Source organism: Tupaia chinensis, unplaced genomic scaffold, assembly GCF_000334495.1.
Source record: "Tupaia chinensis unplaced genomic scaffold, TupChi_1.0 Scaffold142133_1, whole genome shotgun sequence".
In the NCBI taxonomy this organism is placed as follows: Eukaryota; Metazoa; Chordata; class Mammalia; order Scandentia; family Tupaiidae; genus Tupaia; species Tupaia belangeri.
In genome coordinates, this window is record NW_006201984.1 from 1 (window position 1) to 8,984 (window position 8,984).

Here is an 8,984-nt window from a genome sequence, read left to right on the forward strand (position 1 = left end):
TTTGCTAAGTGAATATTTCAACATGTGACTACTTCTCCCTAGTTCAGTTGATAAAAGTGTAAAGTTATCTTCAAGAGATAATTTATTTGTCCCATTAATGCTTTGCCTCTATTTTTCTTCTAAACGTCCTTACTCATACTCTGCTCTTTCACACACACTATCTGCTACTCACATCCATTCACTGTGTTTCTATATCCTTTAGTCAATCTATTTCAGTCACAGAGTGTGGACACTATTAAGTGGGAACATACAATGTCTCTCCTTCATAGCCTGGCTTGCTTCACTCAGCAGTAAATCTTCCATATTCTTCCACTTTCTGTCAAAAGCCTGTTTTGTTTTTAATGGCTGAATAGTATTCCATAGAGTATATGTGCCATAGTTTTTCAACCCATTCATCTGTTTGTGGACATTTGGGTTGGTTCCATGTCTTAGAAATTGGAATAGTGCCTCAATAAAATAAGCAAGCAATTTCATACACACTAACTTCTACAGTCATACCAGGACTCATTCTTTAGCTCTAACTCACAGGGCTCTCAAATCCCAAGGCATGAGTGGAGAAATGAGCACCTAGTGTTTGAGGCCATGTACCAGGCACTCACCTACAAAAGACCTATTGTTTCATGGTTGTATCTTCCCCACCCAAGGGGTCCACACTAGAAAGAGGCATTTAAGAGTCCAGTGTAGAAATCTGTCATTTAGTATCAAAAATTCATACTGAGGGTAGGCATCCAAACAGCGCAAATAGTGTCCTTATTTTCTAGATCAATGCTTCCCGATTGATGGTATGGAATCTTATCCAGATGAAGTTCATAGCTTTATCCACAAGACCCACCTCATTGCCATAACCCCTATTGAGAGTTATTCCTAGCAGGTATCTCAGAGGAAGAGATGAAGAAAGGGAAATAAAGGGTATAGGTAAGAGTCCTCCTCATTCACTGAGGGGAAGAAACCAGAATCAAGTTTCCCAGTTAATACTACTTCTTGCAACTTCCTGGTGAGCCAGGATAAGTACTACATGGTAGAAAGGCATGAAAACCAACTCCACAGCAGGCAGAAAATGGTGGGTGCAAATTAACTTCTAGGTGATCCAGTCTTCATCCACGAAAACATACAGGATAACGAACACACCACCTATGAGATCCACTGCCTTCCACTCCAGAAGATCATAGATCAGAGCCTCAGATGACCACAGGTCACCTGTGAAGCCCCTTGGAGTAACCTCTGGACATGCACTCCCAGGAGACTGAGTACTCAAGGTAGCTTAGTGAACACTGGCCACACTGACCATGGTGGGCGATTCTCACTTAAGACAGTGTATGAATGAACTGTAGAGGGGCTTGCTACCACTAAGGACAAAGAGCCCTAAGAAGTTATGGTTGGGATATAGACTATTTAAGCCTATAATTATCTATTAATATACCTAATGATTTCACCATCAGGGCTGGCAGGATGATTAAAGCATTGAACTCCCACATGGCTGGTCAAAGTTAAAGTCCCAGGCCTGGTGGCTTGCTTTTTTACTTTCCTTCTCTCTGGTCAAATTACAAAGAAAAAAGCTCATATGTCTCCCTGGAACCAGGTTCTAGTATGACTAGGGCACAATTCTTTCTGATCTCCTGGCCAGAGATGGAGTAAAGGACCATCAACCAGCAGCTCACCTGTGGCATACATCTGGCTTGTGGCATTGATATTTGACAACTCAACTCAAGGTTCTGAACCATTTTTTTTTAAATTGAGTTCACAAAATCCAGATTCCCATCTGCTCTTAAAGTGGTCTGACAACATAAGGTGTTTCTTAGAGAGCCAGTGTAGACTAGGTCTGTGCAGGTGAACAAGTCATAGCTCCGTCCAAGCCCTACCTATCCCTGGTGTGGATCTCTCATTTGGCTCCTAGAAAGACTCAGGCTCAAAAGCCCTAAAGCAAGCTTCATGTCTATAGCATGCTTTAGGTTCCAAAAAGTTGGAGGTGTCTTCATAATATGATCTGAAAAGCAACACAGTCCCCACTCAAAGCTGAACTTGCTCCAATGAGAAAGAGGCTGGAATAATGACCTTTATATGCAAAATGTTTTGCTAAGTTAATTGATATGACGTCTTTAGAAATTTAGCACTCCAGAGAAAACCAGATGACTGGACCCTTTTCATCAATTACAAAGAGGAGTCTTGTCATGGTTTGACATGTACAGAAGAGGTTCCATTTACCTACATTGTGTTTAGTCTTAGTATACTGAGATCTTTTCCCTTATTCATGAAGTCTTATTTCTATATGCACAGGATGCTTTTGTTACTAGAACCTCTCAGTTGCTCAGTTTTTAGGGAAATCTTCACTTCCTAAATATATAAGTATGTGCCTTTTGAGTATACAACGCTTTGGTAGCATGTACATCTCATCTTAGAAGTAGGGTTTTCACAGCGACAACCACTTGCAAATGTGAAGCCATACCCTGGAAACGTTCATGGCCAGTGAGAGCAGGGCTAAGTTTGCCTCTTTCATGATTACCAGGTGAGGTTACTTGAGGGGAGGGTCCCCCCCTAAGCAGTGCTTCCAGGACAGTGAAGATCTCATATCATTTTAAGGCTCAAATGTGAGAAGACTGTTGGAGGGAAGTACAGGGAGGAACACTCCTTTTACAATATTCAGCTCATGCTAAGTCTAACCTGCTCTGTCCTCGGGGTTAGCACTTACAGAATTTAATATAACATCCAAAGTTCCTGCCCCTTGCAGAACTCAGTCTGGTTAGAGGCAGCTTTGTCTGTGAATAGGTTAGAGATTGTAGGGATAAGCAATACCCCTCCTTCTGGGTCTCCAGATAAAAGGGAGGTGGTGACTAAGTAGCTAACACAGAATCACCCTGTTTTGTTGTTTGTTTTTGGCTACAGGAGGTCACCCTTCTATTGTTTAAAGGTAGAGTAGTTCTGGTAGTGTACAAAAACTAACATTTCTGGGATACTGGAAGAGTAGGTTCCTAAAGGGGGTTCACAGTATCAAAAATGGACCTCTACTATGCTGACCAAGGCCCTTCTCCATTCCCTTTTTTTATCAAGTAAGCAATACCCATGGAGTCTCCCTTCATTTCTATAAGGGACTTTAAGCAAAATGTTATAGCATAGAGGCAGCAAATGGCAGAGTGGTTAGGACTCTATACTCCCACATGGCCAACTATAGTTCAAGTCCTGGACCTGGAGGCTAGCATTTTCACCTTCTGTCTCTGGTCAGCATATGTGCACTATACCAAATAAATAGTTTAAAGATTATTATGACTGGATTGATAGGTGGCATGTTGGTTAAGATGATGGACTCCCATATGGTCAACTGTAGTTCAAGTCCTGGACCTGGAGACTTGCATTCTTTTTCTCCATTTCTCTGGTCAAACTGAATAAATGAAAGTTAAATAGTTCTAGAAGAATAATTTTAAAAATATTATGGCACAATCCTTCCCACCCTGTCAAAGCACACACACCACTGAAGTAGAATTTCATCTCACCTTAAAAGTGAACACATTTAATGCATGAAGCCTCCAGCACTGTGTGACTACCCCTTCCCACCAAAACCAGCTCAGTGATCCTTTGAACATCTCACAGGGTAAGAGACTCAAACAGCACAAGGGATATGGACAATCTTTTTGGTGGTCTCAGTTTCCCTCACAGGCAGGATGAGAGGTTAGGAAGCAATTCCAAAAGGAACAGCAAGGCCCCGGCTAGACAGAAGAGGCTATTCTTGCTCTCAAATGGGTACAGGGGAAATGGAAAGAAATCCAAAGGGGAATAAGAGGCAAATGGTACAGAGACCCATTACATACCTGGGACCACTTACTTCCCTTTTTAGGTGAAAGATCTATACACTGTGTGGGTGCTCCATGGAAGTCCACACAGAGACTGAAACCTGATTTTTGTGCTTTTCTGAAAGCAACCCTTGATAGCAAGTTTCAGGGCTTTCCATCTCATATCCTTAACAGAAATCCAGAGCAACAGGCATTGCTGGAGCCAGAGGAGTCTTTGCCTTGAGATTTTCAGACCTGTTAAGAAATTCAAGTCTAACCATGTGCATGGCAGACTACAAGCCCAACAGGCTAGACTACTCCACTTCAACCTGAAGCTTCAATATCCTCCAGAGTACCAGTTAATCTCTACCATCTCCCCTCTCACTGTGATTGATAGCTGTTCCCCAAAGGGTGGAAATGCAGCACTAGGAAGTGTTAGCATCTGTCCCGGGCTTGGTTCAATCTAAAGGGAAATGCAAAGAAAGAGTAGCAGTGGACACAGGTGGCCTGAGCCTATGCAGCCCAAACAACTTGTGTCACCCAGACAAACTAGGCACCTTTACTTATAGACCAAAGTGACAGTACATGTGTGCATTAACAGATCTCTAAGGGCTTAGACACACTGGGCTGGGTGTATCCCTTGGTGATAAGCAAATCAAGGAGAAATACCATTAAACTTATCTAATGGAGAGAAGCCTAGCTGCAGTTGTGGGATACATCTTTAAAATATTAAAGGGATGTTGGTAAGTCTAAATAATCTTGCCATAGGGCAGGTACCACCATACCCAAAGAAGGCTAAACAGTCTTACAGGGGCAGGGCAGGGATTGGACCTTGCTAATTGAGAAGGGGGTTCAGGATGTTTCCAGAATTCCATCAGATGTGTCTGTTGGAAATTCCCTAGAAAGTTCCATCCTTTGCCCTGCCTTGCAGCAAGGGTCAAGGAGAGGATAAGCTGCAAGGTTTTGTTATAGCCCAAAGGAATAGGTGGCATTTGCTCAGAGCATGTCCCCACACCCTCATGGTCTCTCTCAGAACATGACCCCTCAGTTTTCCTCACAGGGAGGATGAGAGGTTAGAAAGCAATTCCAAAAGGAACAGCAAGGCCCCGGCTAGACAGAAGAGGCTATTCTTGCTCTCAAATGGGTACAGGGGAAATGGAAAGAAATCCAAAGGGGAATAAGAGGCAAATGGTACAGAGACCCATTACATACCTGGGACCACTTACTTCCCTTTTTAGGTGAAAGATCTATACATGTACACTGTGTGGGTGGTCCATGGAAGATCACACAGAGACTGAAACCTGATTTTTGTGCTTTTCTGAAAGCAACCCTTGATAGCAAGTTTCAGGGCTTTCCGTCTCATATCCTTAACAGAAATCCAGAGCAAACTCAAGGGGCCATCGATGGCCCACAAGGTGAGCTATAGAGAGCCAACTATTGTGACCAATTATGCAGTACACTTGAGTTTTAGGAGCAAAGCCAACAATGTGACCTAGCTCATTAGATCCCTTTATCCAAGTCACTCCATCTTTTCTATCTTGGGACCAGGAAGTTTGGGAACTGTTCCATCTCCTTTCAGCTGGTAGGGGTGGGAGAGATAGAGATGAGGAGTTACAACACAGTTGAGGTTAGTCAAGAGTCCAACATGGGCTGATAAGTCAGGGAAGAGACCAATTTATTCCTCCATTCATTATACTACCTGTTCTTGTTAGCTTGTGCAGGGTGATGTTTTTAAAAATCTTTCCTGTATACACACACTATATGAAAACTCATAGTATTTTATAGTCCTCATGCTTTCATGTTATTATTCCCTTGAGTTATGAACCAGGATACATCTAGTCATACTACTAATGAGAAAACATGACTTCTTCCCCAGAAACACCAAGTGGCACCAAGAACTTAAAAATAAACCCAACAGGCATTGCTGGAGCAAGAGGAGTCTTTGCCTTGAGATTTTCAGACCTGTCAAGAAATTCAAGTCTAACCATGTACATGGCAGACTAGAAGCCCAACAGGCTAGACCACTCCACTTCAACCTGAAGCTTCAATATCCTCCAGAGTACCAGTTAATTTCTACCATCTCCCCTCTCACTGTGATTGATAGCTGTTCCCCAAAGGGTGGAAATGCAGCACTAGGAAGTGTTAGCGTCTGTCCTGGCCTTGGTTCAATCTAAAGGGAAATGCAAAGAAAGAGTAGCAGTGGACACAGGTGGCCTGAGCCTATGCAGCCCAAGCAACTTGTGTCACCCAGACAAACTAGGCACCTTTACGTATAGACCAAAGTGACAGTACATGTGTGCATTAACAGATCTCTAAGGGCTTAGACACACTGGGCTGGGTGTATCTGTTGGTGATAAGCAAATCAAGGAGAAATACCATTAAACTTATCTAATGGAGAGAAGCCTAGTTGCAGGTGTGGGATACATCTTTAAAATATTAAAGGGATGTTGGTCAGTCTAAATAATCTTGCCATAGGGCAGGCACCACCATACCCAAAGAAGGCTAAACAGTCTTACAGAGGCAGGGCAGGGATTGGACCTTGCTAATTGAGAAGGGGGTTCAGGATGTTTCCAGAATTCCATCAGATGTGTCTGTTGGATATTCCCTAGAAAGCTCCACCCTTTGCCCTGCCTTGCAGCAAGGGTCAAGGAGAGAATAAGCTGCAAGGTTTTGCTATAGCCCAAAGGAATAGGTGGCATTTGCTCAGAGTATGTCCCCACACCCTCATGGCCTCTCTCAGAACATGACCCTACAAGGTAGACTCCTTCACTTTCCAAATCATTCTAGTTGCTACTCTTGTTTCTTATTAATTTTAAGTTCTCCACCCTCAGAGGATGTTTAGTTAGCTTCCCAGAGGGTAGAAAGTCCTCTGAGAAATAGAGGATAGATTGTGGGCATGGTTCATACCCAGGTCTGACACCAAGTCTATGCGATCCCCATATTCTCTTTATGGTCACTTTATATTTCCTTCATATGCTCTGAATAACTGGTGTCCTATGACCACCTTGAACAGGATGGTTTAAGGTGGAATACTACAGAAATACCAATGTATATATGTCTGGTTTGTATCCAGACATTACTGTGGATGAATTTACAGAGCTCATGTCTAAGATTGGCATTAGCCTCAAAGGAGAGGAAGAAGTACAAAACCTATAAGCAGAGGTTGCCTCTGCAACAAAAGCAGTTGGACTGGAGACCTGAGTGGAGAGCATGGCCATCCCAGATGTGCCATGAGTGAGTTGCATCATCAAAAATATGTTTCATCCCATGGATTTTGAGGATGACCCATTGGTGTTGAATGAGATGAGAGAAGACCTTAGAGTAGAGTGTTCAAAGTTTCAATAAGAAGTTCCTTCTTTTTGATAGGCACCAAGATGGTGTGGCCTCTGTGTCCTTTTGGGATCCAGAGGAAGCTGATGTATGTATTCAGCTCTGGATGGAAGGTGGTTCAGTGATCAGGAGGTCACTGCCCAAGCATGGGATGGGACTACAGATTATCAGGTGGTGGAGACTTTGAGAGAAAGTGAGGAAACGCCGAGAGGATGGTAGGCATTTCTCAATGCTCCTGAGGCCAACAGAGGCCTTCCGTGTTCAGAATTTGTCTGTGCTGCAGAAAGAGCTGGTCCTTCTAAGGGCTTTTTTCTTTTTTTTTTTTGAGAGGTTTTTGCTATAGGATGAGTGCACTCGCCAGACAGAGACAGAGAGGCAGAAAGTGAGAAATCACCCCCCAGGGGGGATGGCCACGCCGCAATGCCTTCTCTCCTCTCGGGATCTTGGGCATGCATGCACATGTGTCTGGTGTGAGTTTTAAGCCACCAGGTCCAGGACACGAACCATGGTCGACTACGTGGGAGTCCAGCAACACAGCCATTATGCTAATTGCTGGTCCCTCTAGGGCATTTTTAAGAGCACCCTGACACACCTAAAATAAATGTTCAAGAAGCATAGCATTTGAAGAACCTGTAGATGAGATAAAGTTCAAAAAGATGAAAGAGGGAGAATTTGAAGGTGCTTTTGAAAAAAGATACTAAATATGGGCCAGAAAAAGAGGCTGAAGAAGGCTACCTTGAGAAAAATTGAAGGAGGCAGACACAAAAGAGTTGAAAGAGGAATAGTCCTAAAAAGAAACATAGACTTGTGAGAGAATCTAAAATAAAGATTCAAAAATAATTATGAGAATGGTCTTGCAAAAGATTGAGGAGGACCTTGACAAAGAGTCTGAAAAGGAGGATGGCCCCAAGAAAGTCTGAAGAGGAAGATTCATAGGGAGTCTGATTGCTCTGAGAAACAGTCTGAAGATGGCTCTGAAAGAACTTAAATGGTCTCAAAAAAGATTGACGAGAAGAGCTCTGAAAACAAGCTTCATAAAAACGTTATTTTTAAAATTTTTTATTTACATTTTTATTTCATTCCTTTTTATACATTCAATCACATTATTTAGCTTACAAAGTGAGTATTTCTGACAAAGGAAATGACAAAAAGATCAGAATTTGGAGACAGCTCTGGAAAAGTACTAGATGAGGAAGGTTCTGAAGTTTGAAGAAGATTCAAATGAAAAGAGGAAGATACATATGAAATAGCATTTGAGGGGCCAGCAGGTGGCGTGGTGGTTAAGGGTGCTGGATTCTCACAGGGCTGGCTGTGGCTTGCTTTCTCACTTTCCTTCTCTCTCATTGTCACTCTGATCAAGTTAAAATAAAGTTAAATAATTCTTAAAAGAAGTATTTGGTAGGAGTCTGACAGAGGATGAAGAGGCAAATGAGAAAGGGCTTGAAGGGACCAGTAGTTAGTGTAATGGCTATGTCGTGGGATTCCCATGTAGTCGACCGGTTTGCATCCAGAACCAGTGGCTTAAAACTCACGCTGGGCACGCGTGTGAGTGTGTGCCTAAGATCCCAAGAGAAGAATGGATGAGAAGGGATTGCAGCAGGGCCATCCCCCCTGGGTGGGGGGGTGATTTCTTGCTTTCTGTCTGTCTCTGTCTGGCGAGCGCATGTGCCCTATCGCAAAAAACCTCTCCAAAAAAAAAAAAAAAAAAAAAAAAAAAAAGTTGGAAGGTGAGCCACGCGCTGAATGGCCGGGCCTCCTCCGGGGCCCCCTCGGCCAGGGCTCTGCCGCGCGCCAAACGGCCAGGCCCCCTCCAGGGCCCCGGCACCCCCTGCCTCTCCCGCGCTGGATGGCCGGCTTTTGCCCGCCAGTGGCCCTCGGGGCTGCACGTGGCCC